Below are 17,847 nucleotides of genomic sequence, written 5' to 3' on the forward strand. Positions count from 1 at the left end.
ACCAATACTCTTTTAAATAATTATTGTGGCAAAAGAAATGACACCATTGGAAAGGGGAATAAAAGAAAGTTAGATACTCTCACTAAATAAAGTTGATAGATTATTAGCAATTGTATTCTTCACTATTTAAAACAATTAGAATGCTTCGGAAACATGAAATATTAAGCTATAACTGAAATTAAAATATTTGTGGCTAGTTAACTACGTTCATGTTTTAGGAATAGAAAGGCTAATCATTTAAATCAAACAATGTAAAAAGCATATCAATTCCTGAAGACATTATTTTTGTCTAAAATATTCATATTCGTACAGTTGATCCATCATATACTCCGCTACGCGTTATGCCTGGTCGGACTACTTTGAGCGACGTCACAATTCAGCCAGTGGGCCTTCTTTATTACGGTGGTAACGCTTTTGCGCGAAAACTAGAGACATTTGTGAAATGATACTACATAAAAAATGCGCAAATTAAGTTAGTTTAAATTAATAAAACTCGGTTATTTCATTGAATTTTCGACTAAACGCAGGTCCAAATAATTAAGAAAAACCACTTGAAACAACTGGAATTGAGTGGGCCATCCTGTACATGTTGAATTATATACCGATATTTTAGCCGCAATGTGTTAAAGCTTGATTCTGAGCTTATGCTCAGAAAAACTCCAATTGACTAAGACATCAATGAACACTAAAAGAAGAACTAAAAGAAGATGAAGGCAACTGACCACTGTATAACACAAGAGCTAAAAGGGAAAATTATTTACTCCTCAATCCATGATGATGGTTTTGAGGAACATTAGACGCGCATCTGACCGAAGTTACTCTGAGTGTGCTTCAGAGAGTGCATTTTGAGGGCATGTTTCCGTTTAGCAACATAGTCGCATATGCCGCACTTGAATTGCGGTTCCACGCCGCATTCGAACCTCTTGTGGTTGTAAAGGGACGGCGAGTGTTTGTAACGCTTGCCGCACTTGCTGCATTCGAATCTCAGGAGATAATCCTGCATGTCGGCACCTGGAAATATCAACATTAATATGGAGGAAACACTAATATGAGCGAGGTTACATGGGGAGGTGAAAACCAAGCGTCTCAGTGCGTAAAGTATATATTAACTACTACATCGTCCAATAAAAGGCACGGCATTTTAACAAGTATACGGTTTAGGGACAACATTTATTGTGCTTAGAAGGCACTAAAAGCTAAAATAGACTAATACTTCAAACGGTTTTATCGTCATTGGAACCGTCAAACTGCAAAAAAGTGTCCGAATGATCTTCCTGTAGAATCACTTTGGGACTGAACTTGTTGGTGTTTAGTCCGTACTTGTCTGGGAACTTCTTGCAAGCTTCCCTACGCATATGCACATACCAACTCTGCTTCAAGTTGAACAGAGTGCCGCACAATTTGCAGGCAAAAGGCGGCCCTGCAACCATCAACCATTGAACTAAACACGCATTAGACGAGACAAAAGTGCTCTCGCCCCACTTACCTACATTCACCTTGACCTGTTCGCACACTCGCCTCCTAATGTGGTACTGCATAGCAGTGATACCTTTGAAGGCCTTATCGCATACGGGGCATTGCAATTTCCTCGCCTCTTCATCTACGGATGGTCAAATGGAGTTTGAGTGGAATTCGATCGGGCAGACTTACCTTTCCTGGGCTTGGTGCACACCTGGTTCGCCACGTGGTACTTCAAGGAGGCCACATGCTTGAACACCGCCCCACATATCGAGCAGAAAATCGACAAATCTAAAATTTAGTTCGCATTAGTAACAACTCCCCCAACAGGCGGCCACACAAATAAAGCAAGCTTCAACAGGTTTAGTCATCGTTTAATCATTCAACTATCTACAAACGTTAATAGGGAGGTTCATCGAACTGAGACAAATGCGGGACGGAATCAATTTTGTCATTTATTTTAGCTTTGGCAGTAAGACAGATCCCCTGATTTAGTGGCTTTGTTATAGTGTTTCAGCGAATGTGACCGTATTATATGGAGCCTGTAATTGTCCTGCCGGTGCGCCTGATAGGAGCAAAAAGGACAGAAAAAGCTGGGCGGTTTACCGCACTCAAACTTCTGATGCCGACTCAGGTGCGCTTTATGTTTGTAGAATTTGCCACAATCCCCACATTGGTTGATACCTACAAGTAAATTCACTTGTTAAAAACAGACGATTGAAATTTTTTTGGATGAGCAGGAGGGAACCAAGCCAGGACAAAGGTTGCGTCATATGGTTATGACGACTCAATGAAGTAAAGGAAAATGTTTAATTCAATCGGGTCAAAATCAATAAAAAAACTCATTTTTCATCTGGCACTTTGCACCTGTGGCCCAAAAACCGGTAGCGCCGCTTGAAGTTGTTTTGGCACATCGGACAGTAGAACTTGCCCTTATTGCCGCATTCGTACCGCACGTGCCTAACCAGGTACCGCTTCTCCTTGTATTCTTTGTAGCAGGTAGGGCAGATGAACTTGCCTACAAAACATAAACGGTGTGAGACACGTTGCGACTGGCTGCTCGACGAAAAGGATGCAACCCTGCCCGCACACTAAAACACCTACAAACCATTGATGTGATCTTTGAGACTGATCTTGAGGCAAAACTAGTTCTACTTCAAAACAATATTAATTTATTGGCAAGTTGATTCATTGACTTTTAATCATCTAAGCTTAGTCTACGCCATGGAATTAATGGGGTGTAAATGATCAACGAAAACGCTCAAATAAGCGAAAAATCAACATTCAATTGCTACGACAACGTGAACAAATCGCTGTCACAGACACAACATAAACGAGCATAGCAATCAACTAGAAAATTTTGAATTTCTCAATCATTTTAATCCCATCATTGTCAATCGTCGTAGGATTCTAGAAGAGGCTGTAAAATGGAAGAACTCGGACAAGAAGAATGGTCTTGCGGCTAACGCTTCTATGGCTAAATCCATTTTTTGTAGTCGAAAAGTTTGGGTTTTTTGGTTGAATAGCCCGTCAGCCAGTCCACCTCGCAGAGCCTCTCCATGTGCCTCCTGATGATGTGCGTCTTGAGGTTGTGCCTCCGCTTGAAGCGCGACGTGCAAAAGTTGCAATTGTGCGCCTTCTCCTTGCCGCAGTCCTGGTGCAAATGGGCCAACATTGTCCTGGCGTTTTTGTACAGTTTCTGGCACTTCGGGCAGCGGACGGCGCCAACTGAAACCACACCAAACGGTAAGCGAGTGCTTGAGGAGGCGGATGAGGAAACAGTATGTACATTTGAGGACACTGCGGAAATGAGGACTACGCAAAATTGATTCAAATTTTTTTATTATTAAAGTCAGCTGCGATGTTTGGTCCCAATATGTCTTTGAAGCACGTAATAGTATTTGAAATATTTTCCACACCTCGTACATTGATGTCCGGCTGCCTTTTCGCATTCCACTCGTACGTGCCGATTGAGCGAATCCCTCCTTTTGTAGGTTTTATTGCAGTTTTTGCATGAGTATGGGGCTGAAATTGGGAAAAATAGTTAATTGGCAACTGGAGGATTGAAGTGAGAAACTCCTGAACGGGTCAGTAGTATGTAAGAAAACGGACCCAATAAAGATTAGTAAGATATATTTGAAAATACAATTAAAAGCATACTTAATGAGATGTATATTTATAACAATATTAAATGCGATTTAAAAGACAAACATATTTTCTATGAGCAATTGAGCATGAGTTTTGGGTGATTCGGATGCTCGATTGCCTCGGCTTATTCTTCTGCATTGAGGTAGGTAATTGAATAATTATTATTGTAAAGTATACGAGGAAAAACTATTGATAATTGTCGATTGTGTGTTTAGATTGAACAGTGTCTGGCAGTGGTTGTAAACGAGCACTCGGTAACCGCTGAGCCTGACGCCTTAACAGCAAAAATTAATTAATTAATTTAAATTAAAATATGTTTGTAAAAAATTGATAGAAAAATATACAATCCTTATCAATAGCGCTGTATATAGGGCTCACTTAAATAGTAGGAAAATATAGCTCTTGATCACTTTGTAGGAACTATTTATAGCAAAATATTATTTTTAGCCTTGGTAAATGTAAATATGATTATAAAAATATGGTAAACTTTAAGCCTAAACTAACAATCTAAAAGAGTATTTTATAGGAATGTTGATGCTCGCCCAATCAATGCTTCGTCGGGGCTTTAACATTGTAAATGCTGTTGCAAAACTGATGATGTAGATTAGCGATGCTTCAAATACTACTAAATAACGTCCCTACACCTAAAGTATCTGGATTTTTCTGTTTTTGTTCACGTTTTTATTCCGCTTTTTTAATTGCTTAACTAATTAACAGGTTGGCGCAAGGTAGAGGCAGCTTTCCATTAATTTCCACGTGGAAATAGACTGAAGAATTTGAATTTGGTCTCCACGTTTTGCTAGAATGCATCGCACCATCTTCAGAGTTATGCCGTTGGTAGCCATGTCTCTAGCGAAACGTCAAATCCGGACAACTTAACAACTGCGAAAAATGTATTGGTTTTCTCATCAGAACTTGATTTCTGCTGACCTTTGCGTCCAACTCACTTATTTATGTATCACTTTATATGATTTTTCCATATTTCTAAGGCACTTTAACACTGGATATGTTAAAAAAAAGTTTTGCCGTTTGACCAATAAAGAACCGTATTCGGGCGGGTTTTGGGCATGGAGGAGTGAGTAAAACTGTAGGTTTCCTCAATCAAGGAACTATGAATGTGATGCTGGTTTGAGTGGTTGGAGCTGCGCGTTGAGCAGTTAAATGCTCTGGCAGCTCAGTAAGAAATTGAGATTTTACAAAGTAACAGCCATGAACGGGTTTACTTGGTAAATGGAGAGTATTATGATTGTCTATGGCTAAAAAGGAACTATTCACTGTCTTTCACCGGGTGTTTCACAAAACGGGTACTTATCCTACGGAACTGGTCGTCGCAAGGTGTTACAAAATCGATTGGGATCTCGTAAAAAGTACGAGATGTGGAGGCACATAAATCAGCGAAAAGTTGCGTATTTTTATGCTTGAGAGGATGGTGCTTTAAAAGGTTGAACATAAAATTTGGCATTGACGATCGCGTTTTGCGGCAATAAAAAGAGCACAATTTACTTTATGTTTATCTTCTTGGAGGTTTGGAGTGAATGTTTTGATGAGTGAATTTAAGAAATGTTCAAAGTGAGACTTGCGATGACTTTTGCGACTAAATTTACCTGCCGTTCTTCAACAGTTTACTGAGATTTAACGGCGTTTTTCATGGGGCGAAATCATAAAGTATCATGATTTTCATGCAAGAAATTTGGGTTAATTTTTAAGAATTAGTCAGTGAGATTGGCGCAGTTGCTTCTAAATTTACCCGCCGCTTTTTCAAAAATTTGTTACGCCTGAACTGGCTGAGACTGGAATATTTGCGGGAATGAACGGGGCAAACTTCACTTTATAGTCGTTTTTGAATAGTTACGATTAACACTTCAAAAATTTGGAATTTGGAATTTTGAACAAAATTTTCGAAACAGTGTCGAAAAAATATAGTTTCTCGAGATGTCTCGCATTTTGCATAAGTTTTTAGAATTAATTAGAATATGCTGTGATTGTTGCATGGAGCCAAGCCATGGTAGGAGAATAACAGACAGGTCGAAAGGTTTTCTTGCCAATAAAAATCGCTTGAAATATTCCTAGAAACCTTCAAAAAATTTTAAACACCATTTTGTTAAGCTAGAAAATGCGCAACTTTGCCCTAATTTAACCGACCTCGAACTTGTACGCCCTGGATAAAGATTAAATATAATTTAAATAAATCAAGCAGCGTTAGCGTTGAGTAATTTGGCAATTACGCAACGCTTGGACAGGTGTCCAACGTATCACCAAAAATAGCGTAATAATTTTATGAGCAAAACAGGCCACCAATTTCAAGCCCGCATAAGACCTAAGCTAAACAATAAAAAATCACCAAATAAGCAGTTTAAAATTAATAATTAGTTGTCGAATTGTTCTAAAAAAGAAACAAAAATTATTTTGGAGTATTTTCCTGACCCTCCAAGTCCGACTCGGACTTGGGTCGTTTAAACGACAAATCCTTGACGCCCTCCGGGGACGCCGTTTCGTACGTCTGCCCGTCATCATCAACACTCATTTCCTTTTTGATGCCCGATAAGTCGACACCTTTGTGCATGCGCTCAGTATGTCTGAGCATGTGCATTTTCTGCTTCGCCTTGTAAGTGCAAAAGGGGCACTTGAATTGCGGTTCTTTGCCGCACTCCCACTTTTGATGATTCCTAAGAGAACTACGCAACTTATAAATGCGCCCACAGTCCGGACACACATGGCTCCCATTGTTATCCACCGGAATTTTCATTCCTAAAACCGTAAGTTTTTTAGTTAAGGCCAACGTGGTGGCCGGCAAGATCAGTACCTTTGGGCTTGGGCAACTTTCCCAAGTCAAAGTAAGGAGTTCCGGTTGTGGTTGCGGTCGTGCCGCCGATGCTCTGAAAAACGCTCTGTTGCAGATTCTCCCTCAGGAGCATCATGGGCAACACCAAATTGGGCGGCCATTGAGGCAACGGCTTCGGCAAACGGAGGTCTTGAGCTACAAATGAGTCGAGATCAGTAAACAGTCCCAGTGAACTTGCAATCGTAGTCACTAGTAGCACTTCATCTAGTCTGAATAGCATACCTTCTACCTGCGCTCCCCAATTTACATTAGAATAAGCATTGTGGCAAACAACCAGTCCATACTGCGCATTATGGATTACGGTAGCAAGCGATACAGATAGAGGTGGCAGTAATGCAGGAAAATGCATCAAATGTTCCCACTAGTGGGCTTTGCTAATGGCAGGAAGAACTGGAGTTGGGAAAGGAGTGAGGGTGAGTCCCACCTTTCACACGGTCAATTGAGGGACGACCGACGACCGACAAAGGACGAAAAATCCATCATAGAATGATGGGGTGAAACCAGAAGACTCCTGGATGTTAATGGCAAAACCCGCAGGTGAAGCCAGTATTCAATAAACTGTCGCAAAGTGGATGGTTTTACAAACAGAAGGCGAAGGGACTGTATTGACCATTATGAGGAAAAGGGTTTCGAGGAATTTTACAACAATGACTAAATCGCACATGCAACACGCAAAAAAAAATGCGCCAAAACAGAGCGACTCACCCTGGCAAATAAAAAAAAAATGTTACTTTGGCAGGCAGATATATTGATCACTCGGTACAAAAGCGGCTAAAAAAACGGAATACTCGTTACCTTTCGTTAATGCATACTAGAATCGGAGGGTTTCAATTTTCAATGTAGGATTATTCTCCTTTAGAATCGCAATTTTATCGGGATGAGAGCGACTGATGTGCCGAAGCTGGTGCGATCGTCGTTTGAATCTCTGACCGCAAAAAGGGCACGAAAATTGCGGCTCTTTTCCACATTCGTAGGTCTGATGGCGCTGCAATGAGTCCTTGCGAATGTATTTTCTTTCGCACTTGTCGCAGCTGAATGAGCCTTTTATGCGGTGCGCGTTTCGCCTTTTAGGGCCTTGGTTGGCCGACTGTACTCTTTGAGCTAAAACATGACTCGATTAGTATCACCAACATTCGATTTGGGCTATGGGAACTTCTACTGTGGGAAGAAATCAAGCATAACTTTCAGTAGGTTTATTTTAAAGGGTTGTTCCATTGCTGTGAGTCTCAACTCCATACTCCAATAGATTCTTTTTGTGGGAGTTACCTCAAATCGAAAGTATTTGTCACAGGCCACATAATCTATAGGAGTTGAAAATTGCCAATAAACATCAGTATAAATTTATTTGTTTACTCCTTGTTGCGAATGAAAAAGCGATTGTGCCATTTCTTAATATGTTTACTCATTTCAGCGCGTTGTTGAAAGTCTGTTTTGCAAAATTGGCACTGGAAAGTCTGTTCTTTGCCACACTCGAGCTCCTGGTGCCTCATCAGTGATGCTTCGCTCTTGAACCCCTGCTGGCAGCTGCAGTAAACGAACCCAATTTCTTTGAAAAAATAACTGCATATTAGCACGCCGACGAACTTCTAGGGCATTCTAAGACATACCCTTTTTATTGAGTCCACTCTTTGCCTCTGCACTGTTGTCCACTGTCTCGTTTAGCAAAACGTTCTCCACCTTAACCACTGCCGCCAAATCGCTCTTGGCCGCATCAACTTCCTCTTTGACGCTTGTAAGTGCTTGTCCTAAAACAGTCTAGTTTAGTAACGGGCCGAAAAGAGGAAAATCTGGAAAGGATGTGAAGGTGTTAAAGCAAAGGCGTAGGAAAACATTCAAGAAAGTTCTTTGAAACATTTTTATTCCTCACTCAAAAAGTTACATTGTGACAGTTCTTCACGTGCTTTCTCATGTCGAATTTATGCTTGGACTTGTACGGGCAAAACTGACACTGGAAAACGGGCTCTTTGCCACATTCGTACTTCTGGTGCCTTCTCAGCGATCCCCCGCATAAATATCGTCGGCTGCATGTGCAAAAGAAAAACCGAGAATCTGGAATAAAAATAAAATTTATTATTAAACATTTCCAAGTCAGCAGTTTAAATGGGCTGGGGCGTTGGTGGGACAGCGAAAGCCGATCGAAGTGACCAGAGCATATATATTTTCAAGTACAGCTAAAAGCAGTGGAAACCTAACTAGAGTAAGTTTTACACAAGAAACACCATCACAAAAGAAATGACTAGAACGAACGCATTTATCACTAGTTGAGTATCGTACGGTACATTGTGAACTCAAGGTGCTACAATGAGGGAAATCTCGCAAACATTCTTAAACTGGGTGAATCAATAGGACTCAAATCGGGCCAACTAGGAGGCTGTTTCATACCAAGTCAATCACTTTGAAACATCGGTAACCAAACTCCAAAAGCATTTGTTAGGGACAAGACAAGATTGGACAATTGTATTAAGTAAAGCGGAGCTTGTAGGCCAACAAAAGTTGAAGTCCGACTTTTCGAATCGTAAGCGTCAGAAGGTAGAGTGGCTAATGTCGATTCTTGCACGATACTGCTCGAAGAACTGCAAAGCTCAGTGCTCACAAAATCGCGGTTTTCGTTAATTTTTCATCTAATTTCCGAACCGTGCACTGTTTTTTTTTGGTCTACAAGCTCTAATTCATGTTTAGAAACCAGAAAATCGATGGCAAAAAATCTCATCCATGTTCTGTACGGGTGTGCCGACAGAATGATTCGTCGAATGTTATCCACAAAACATACATGCCTGATTTAAAACTCCTCAATTTCTTCAAAAAAAATGGGAATTTTAATCCAGGCATGTACGTTTTGTAGTCGACATTCGACAACTCATTGTCGCCAAGCCTGCAAAATTACAACAGATATTTTCTTTAAAATAGACACCACCACTCAACAAATCTCACTAATCACCCAAAATATGCGCAAATGTATCTATCTATCTATAACTAGCCGATTAGCAAACTGAGTCCAATCAGATCGGGCCGTCAGGGAGACAGCGAGCCTCTATACAAATTGTTAGAAATCCCTTTTAAAGACGCTCAATCCACAATTTGGTCTTCGACCAATTGAGCAGTCAAGGTGCTGTCGTCGGCCTTTCGACTCCTGTGGCGCAATTTCTGAATAAACACATCGTGAATGTTGCGCATATGCTTCAGCAGAATGTAGCCATGCTTGAACTGCTTGGAGCAGAGCTGGCAGGTGAAAGAGGGCTCCTGGCCGCAATCGAACCGCAGATGGCGCCCTAGAGTCTTCTTCTGCAGGTAAATCTTCCTGCACTTGGTGCAGCCGTAGCGCACACTCTCGTGGTTGAACACCCTCAGCTGCTGGTATTCCTCGAAGGTGGTCGCGTAGAAGATCACCAAGCCTACAATCAGTGTAGATGTAAAGCCTGATGGTTGATCTGAAATGAACTACGGTGGGATCTACAATACTTACAAAGCATCGGCATCCACAGTGCGGATTGACCAAAAATAAAGAGAATGCAAGGCAGAAACCTAAAATAAAATAAAATCAACTAAAAATCAAGCAAAACTGACTACGAACTCATACTTACAACTGAAAATAACCGAAAAAAAATAACACAAGTGCCTACAAGCTCTGGGTGGGGTTGGAAGGAAATCAAACCAAAAAATGGAAAACAAATTTATTTCGAAAAAATAACCCATATGGGTTTGAATGGTAAGTTTTGCAGCAGATGAAACACTTAAACTGGGGTTCCATGCCGCACTCAAACGGCATATGCCTGTTTAGGTTGAAATTATATTTGTAACCTTTGCCGCATTTCACGCATACAAACTTGTGACCTGAAAGAACAATCAATGAGATTTCTGTTGGAATTAGAGCATGCACAGCGCTGCCCTGGCGAACGAATACTCAATTCAGTGAAGTAATTGCGTTCAAAGTTCTCAAAAGAAGAGGTTTTCTTTGGTATCATCCTCTACCGACGCAACTAGCTGGTGTGGTGCACCACCTTGATGTGCTGTCGAAGATTGGACTTTTGATGGAAGGCTCTACCGCACAAGTTGCACTGGAACTGGGGTGCTACGCCGCATTCATACCGCACATGGCTGTTCAGGTGGATTTTCCTTTTGTATCTTTTGTCACATTTTATGCATACGAACTTGTTACCTGAAAAAACCGTCGATGAAATTTGTGTTTGTAGTTTCTGCCGCTTTTACAGCATGCGATTCGCAGCACTTCAAGTTCTCCAAAATTGCACTCCAAGTTCTCAAAAGAAGAGATGGTCTTTGGTATCATTCATTACCGATCCAACTAGCTGATGTGGTGGATTAACTTGATGTGCTGTCGCAGATTGGACTTTTGATGGGAGGCTTTACCGCATAGGCTGCACTTGAACTGCGGTTCTACGCCGCATTCATACCGCACATGGCGGTTGAGGTGAATTTTTCTTTTGTACTTTTTGTCGCATTTTATGCATACGAATTTGTGACCTGAAAAAACCGCCAATGAGATTTCTGCTTGTACTTTCTGCCGCATTTACAGCATGCGAATCTCAGCCCTGAAACAACAACTCGCCAATCCCGCAAAGTCCTAAATAATTGTGTTCAAATGAGATGCGCAACTTTGATGTGCCGTCTAATATTGCACTTTCGATGGGAAGCCAAACCACACAAGTGGCACTTGAACTGCGGTTTCACGCCGCATTCGTACCGCACATGTCTGTTTAGGATGAATTTCTGCTTGTAGCCCTTGCCGCATTTCAAGCATACGAACTTGTAATCACCTAAAAAAACAACCAATAAAACTTTTTCTTCGCTCTTATTTTAAAACTGTTTTCGTTTTTATTTTATAATTTCGCATTTACACCTTGCGATTCGCAGCCCTGAAGCAACTAGCCAATCCCGTAAAAAAAAATGCGCTTAAAGTTCTGAAAAGAAAACGTTTTATTTTGCATCATCCACTGCCGATACAACTAGCTGATGTTGTGCATCAGCTTGATGTGCTGTTGAAGATTGTACTTTCGATGGCAGGCTTTAGCGCACAAGCTGCACTTGAACTACGGTTCTACGCCGCATTCATACCGCACATGGCTGTTCAGGTTGTTTTTAGTTTTGTACTTTTTGCCGCATTTAATGCAGTTGAACTTGTGACCTGAAAAAATAGCTAATCAAATTTCTGTTTGCACTTTCTGACGGCATGCGAATCGCAGCCCTGAAACAACAACTGGTCAATCCCGCAAAGTCCAAAATAATTGTATTCAGTTTTCAATAAAAAAAGTTTTATTTGCCATCACTCACTTCTGATCAAACCGGCTGATAGGGTGCACCGCTTTGACGTGCGTTCGAAAGTTGGACTTTTGATGGAAGGCTTTACCGCACTGGTTGCACTTGAACTGCGGTTCTACGCCGCATTCATACCGCAGATGGCTGTTCAGGTTGGTTTTTCTTTTGTAACTTTTGCCGCATTTAATGCATCTGAACTTGTTACCTGAAAAAACCGCTAATAAAACTTCTACTTGAACTTTCTGGCGGATTCACAGCATGAGAATCGCAGCCCTGAAACAACCACTAGCCAATCCCGCAAAGTCCAAAATAACTGTGCTCAAAGTTTTCAATAAAAAGTTTTATTTCCCATCATTCACTACTGATGCGCGACTTTAATGTGCTTTATAAGGTTGTACTTTTGACGATAAGCCCTGTTGCACAGGTCGCACTTGAACTGTGATTCTACGCCGCATTCGTAGCGCACATGCCTGTTCAGGTTGAATTTAGCTTTGTACCTTTTGCCGCATTTTATGCATACGAATTTGTGGCCTGAAAAACCGCTCATCAAATTTCTGTTCGCACAAAACGGGTTTCATTTGCCATCATCCACTGCCGATCCAGCTGGCTGATGTGGTGCACCACTTTGACGTGCGTTCGAAGGTTGGACTTTTGATGGCAGGCTTTACTGCACAGGCTGCACTTGAACTGCGGTTCTACGCCGCATTCATACCGCACATGGCTGTTCAGGTGGATTTTTCTTTTGTAGCTTTTGCCGCATTTCATGCATACGAACTTGTGACCTGCAAAAACAGCGAATGAGATTCATCTGCTGAAAAATGGCAGGCAATCAAGCGATTGATTGCGGCGCTGTGCAAACTGGTGTTTTTTGCAAAAATAATGCGAACGGATTTCGCAAAACTAATGTAAATCCTTTATTAAATCCCCAAGGACATTATTATGTAATACATCTCAGTTATTACTTGGAAATTACAAAACTAAAAGTCAGCTACTTGAAACCAGCAATAATATCGTGTACCCGATGCATGTGGTTCCTCAAATCCGTCCTGTAGTAGTAGCTATTCGCACACAAGTGGCACTTGAACCGTTTCTCCTTCTGGCATTCAACGGACATGTGCCGTCTCAGGTTTTTGATCAACGTGTACGATTTGCTGCAGAACGGGCACTGATATCTAACGGCTAAAACAGAGAGAGTGTCAGATTGGGGTTAAACCTTTATGAGGAAACTGTAACCTTTGTTAGTAAAACTAAAGCATGTGCGGTTATTTACATGTGGAAGGGAGTTGACTATTTATTGGCTAATCCTAGACCCCCGCGACATAGAATGATGGCACTTAATAGTCGTTCTTTTTTATTTTTAGATTTAAGGAAGAGAAAGTAACAAAATAATACAATCAGTTGAAACGTGGCAGGTTGCTGTGCACCGCCCACATGTGTTTTATAACACTCGCCTTGTGCTTAGCTTTGTAGCTGCAGTGCTGGCAGCAGAATCGCGGCTCCTGCTGGCATTCATACTTGTAGTGCCTCCACAGCGACCTGGCTACTTTGTATGATTTGCCGCAAATTCGGCACGAATTGCTGCCTAAAACGGAATATATCAATATCGGCAGCTCATTATCGTGAAAATCCAAGGAAGAATACCATAGCGCTTACAAAGCCACTGGGCTCTTATTGTCTATTGGAAATGTAACTGTTCACTTCAAACCGCACTTTTTTAAAATTCATATGGTCTAGTATCGTTGGAAGAAGTGGAGGAGAATCTTCAATTGCAGGATTAAGCCAGTGAAATCTGCTACTTTTCAGGTGTCTATAAATCCTACATTAAGGTTCATCCATCCTTTAACCCAGTAAGGACAATTGAACGTTTCCTGAACCTCTTCAATCAGCGTTTTTACATCAGCTTTTTAACAATTAAAGAGACTTTCCAGTGGTTTTTCAGGTCGATTGTGACTGAAGCAATCACTTCGAGCCTATAAAATTGGCCTAAAACCGCATTAAAGTGCTGTAAGGTATGTACTAATCTTTCAGTTCTATGAAGTTAGCAGTTTCTGTCGAGGTCTAGCTTTTATTTGTATCACTTTATGCTGCGTTTTTTTATATTTTGTACAATGAACGGCTGTAAAGTGCTCGCATCTTCGCTTGGAAGCATCTTAAGACTTTTTTCAGAAGATCTAGCGATCGACGATTTCATGATAACTTGATATTGATAATGATAAATTCCTGAAAATTTCCCGATGATGAGTCAAAATCGAAACGTTTTCCACTGACAGAGCAGACTGGGCCTTGCAAATGTGATACAAAAGCGACTGTTAACTTTGCTTAAGTTATTAGGCAAATAAATTTCAAACTTGCACCTGCTTAAATATTCGCGTTAAACACATGCACCGTTTGAAAAATTCTCCAAAATTAATTCCCTGGTGATGAGTGAAAATCGAAACTTTTGACACTTAGGAAACAGTTTTTGCGCAATAAAATATATACAAAACCAAACATCCCGCTGCGTTAGTTCCTTAATAAATAAATGCCAAAGTATGGCTTGCAAAAACAACCTGGTAAATCAAACGCAATTTTGAAAAATTGTCGAAAGTTGGAAAAATCGATTTTTTTTTCACTTAGAGAAGGGACTTTCTCTCACAAAATGCGTGCGAAATCAACTTTCTCGCCTTGCAACTTATGGAGGAAATAAATTTTGCTTGCAAAAAGCATCAGGAAAATGAAACGAGATTTTGAAAAAAAAAATGAAAATTGTCTGATGATGGAAAATTAAAACATTTTCCACTCATAAATCACTAGTTTCAATTGTTTCCCTCTGTTTGTTTGTTCAAATTGTGTTTTGTTTGTGAATTAATAATTAATTGTTGCAGTCTGTAAAAACCGCCTCATGAATCCAAGGGTATTCAGAAAAATTGTCTGATACCCACTGAAAATCTAATCGTCCTCCACTAACAGAAGTAACTTTCCCGTACAAAATGCACCAAAAAATCGATTTTCTCACAAAGGCAAGTTAAGGACGAAATAAACGCTAAACTGAGGGCCGCGAAAACTGCCACAAAAATAGGGAGCAATTTAAAAAAATTCTTTAAAATTTCCTGATGAACAAACCGAAACTTTGTTCACGTAGAGAAAAGACTTTTCTCTAGAAACGGGCTTTAAAAATTAGGAAGTTACAGAAGAAATAAATGCGAAACGCAGTCATATTTCCAGCGATATTTTGAAAAATTCTCAAAAATTGCCTGATTACGACTAAAAATCTGAACTTCCTTCACTTATAGAAGGAACTTTTTGTGCAAAATGCATCAAGAATGCATCATTGATTGCCTCACTGGGCGAGTTTCAGAGCAAATAAACGTTAAACTCCGGGCTGCAAAAACTGCCACCAAAATAAGGCGCTATTTTAAGAAATTCTTAAAAATTGCCTGATGATGACTGAAAAAACGAAGCGTTTGTAACTTATAAAACAGACTTTGCTCTACAAAATGGTTGCAAAAAAGCCTCTCTCGCGTAGCTAGTTTGTTGTGAAACTACTTTCTACTTTTTTAGCCCAAATTGGTTTCAAGTGCTTCTTCAAACGTTGTTTGTTTGTTCAACAAAGTTTGGAACAAAATTGAAAGCCCAAGCGAACACAAATGTGAAGATGTTCGTGATGCGTGCTAGCGAAATGTCCGGATCCAATTCGAACATCACCAAATTGAGCGATATTTATGCAATGCACCGACACTTTTGCAATTTTATTTGCAAAACTGAAATTTTTGAAGCAAATCACCATCAATACAATTCTCTGTAATATGAAATATATTAGCTCTAAAAAATAGTAATTAATGTAAGACTTTTGTGCCCGAAATTGACATCTTTGGCTAGTTTGAAGCTGAAACTCAATGAAAAAGAGTCCAATTTGCGATTGCGCGACACAAAAGTGAAGCTTAACATAATATTGTATCTCTATCAATATAAAATCCCCTAGCGAGTATGTAACTATAAAAACTGAAATTAGTATGCCAAACAGTGAATAATCGAGCCACTGTTTGGCCGCACCCAAAATCAATGTTATAACTATATAAATGTAATTAAGTATCTTGTAATTTCGATTAAAGTCAACAAACACCCCCAGATAATAAACTATAAATATAAACTATAGTATTGCCGTAGATCAACACGATTGCACTTATAGATCACGTTGTGGTAAGGCACTCGGTTTCGGATTTACAATTTACAAGTTGGGAAAAACTTGATAGTATGTTGCTTCAATGTAGATGAAGGACGAAAAGTCCCTTAAGTACATACCAATGAACTCTAAGTACCAACTAAAACGTAACATGCGATAGAAGGGCTTATTCTTTGTCTTTGTTGTTCCGGCGATTCAGCACGCAATTGACCCTCTGGTGTCTAACCAGGTTCTTTTTCTCGTAGTAAGTTTTGCCGCATGAACAACGATGGCCGCCCTGCCCTTTGGGCCGTCTCAGAATCGGCACTTCTATATAATGAAGATCGATGTATTCTAAAAAAAATGCCCGATTAGAAGGTTTATTTCAATCAGGCGCTCTAGCCCAGTCACCAAAATACATTTAGCTGGCACACCACATTGGTTAGATTTGTACAAAATTGAAACAGATTGGTAGTTATATTTACAAAAACTCAACAAACAGAGTTTTCTTTGCGGGAAACATCCAGAAGCTGCAGGAAATGGATGGTTGTAGGCCAGCTTTCACTAGTTCTATTGGGCCAGTCTACAAAACAGGCTTTATTAACACGCTCCCACTGGTTTTTGTTGGCTGCCAAAAAACACCAATCGGCTATAGATAGATAACTATATATTTCGTATAAAATACAAAAATAAGTAACAGTAGATAGAATATATGGGAATATGCAAAAATAGAGGTTAGTCGTGTGGAGTCACACTTTGGTCCAGTAGATAAATCCTTAAAAAACAAAAACAACAAAACAAATGCCCCTAAAACAACCCTGAAACGACAGGGCAGCTCTCCATATCTAAGAGAACTGCCTTTGGAACTCAGCAACATCATACTGAGGATGCATGGCCGAAACGTGCTTGATCACGCTCGAAACCACAGCCGACTTGTACTTGCACTCGGGCAACGGGCACTTGAACTTCTGGTTGATGTTACATTCGAATTTCAAGTGGCGCTGCAGCGCCCCAAAGCTTTGGTAAGTTTTGCTGCAGGAGTGACATACGAACTCCTTGATTGGCTGCCGGGGCGGCACTTTGGTTTCATACGGGCCATCCAAAGTGGGTAGTTCAGGCGAACCGGCCGCCTGAGCATCACCACAACTAAGATGGCCGTTATCGAACCCACGAAATCCTGTCTCATTAAAGTTCTCGTCTTCTGCATGCGACAGCAACCCCCCGGCCAGAATCGGCGTGGGGCTTTTGGTCAGCGACGGAACGCTCATCGCCTCAATCAGCTCCCTCAGGTTGGTCACGTCAGTGATCTGATCGAACTGTTCATCATCGCTGACTTCCACAGGTACAGTAGCTTCTTTGGCTAGCAGCTGATTGGCTGCACAATAGTCGTGCTCTTTGGTGTACTCGTGCTGGTCTGCCCCTAAAATTGATTAGTGTCAGTAAAAGGCGGACCAGTCAAGGCCTTGTTTGCCACAGCATGCTAAGCTGGATAGGAGATGCTTGAAGCTGCCCAAAGCGCCTGCCTACCTGGATTTCTTAGAACAAACACTATCGCGCAGTATGGCGTTTATTTCCGTGAAATATATAAAAAACTTAGTTGCTACAGCGGCATAAATCTACAAAATATGGCAGGAATATGTAAAGTTACTGTACAAAGTGTTTGATTGGCCTCGGCCCAATGGGCCAATGGATTCCCAGATGAAGAAAAAACTGCTGAGAAATTAGCTGAATTTTCCAAAATAAATCAGCAATATGTTGAAACTTTTCCGAAATAAGCGGTTCTGCAATGCAAAGTCCTTTCTATAAGTGAAGGAAGTTTCGCTTTTCAGACATAATCAAGCATTTTTTTCGCTTTTTCAAAATTGCGTTTTGTTTCCAAGATTTATTTTGGGCTTATTTACTTCGAAACCAGCGAATTTAGTCAGCGAGTTGCTTTTGCGCGTGTTGTATGGAGAAAAGTCTATTCTTCAAGTGGTAAACGTTTCGG

At 40.6% G+C, this 17,847-nt stretch overlaps 1 protein-coding gene and 1 long non-coding RNA gene across 3 annotated transcripts in view; one reads left to right on the forward strand and one right to left on the reverse strand.

Annotated features, from left to right (window-relative positions):
- Positions 1-17,847, reverse strand: part of LOC109541705 (longitudinals lacking protein, isoforms J/P/Q/S/Z) — a 167,603-nt gene that overhangs the window by 84,129 nt on the left and 65,627 nt on the right. The gene's annotated exons all lie outside the window — the stretch shown is intronic.
- Positions 2,622-3,668, forward strand: LOC125505613. Its single transcript, XR_007282275.1, has 2 exons — positions 2,622-3,204; positions 3,453-3,668. It is a non-coding gene; the product is annotated as an uncharacterized LOC125505613 (long non-coding RNA).

Source organism: Dendroctonus ponderosae, unplaced genomic scaffold (assembly GCF_020466585.1).
Source record: "Dendroctonus ponderosae isolate FM_Combo_2020 unplaced genomic scaffold, Dpon_F_20191213v2 Dpon_F_20191213_9, whole genome shotgun sequence".
NCBI classification, from domain to species: domain Eukaryota; kingdom Metazoa; phylum Arthropoda; class Insecta; order Coleoptera; family Curculionidae; genus Dendroctonus; species Dendroctonus ponderosae.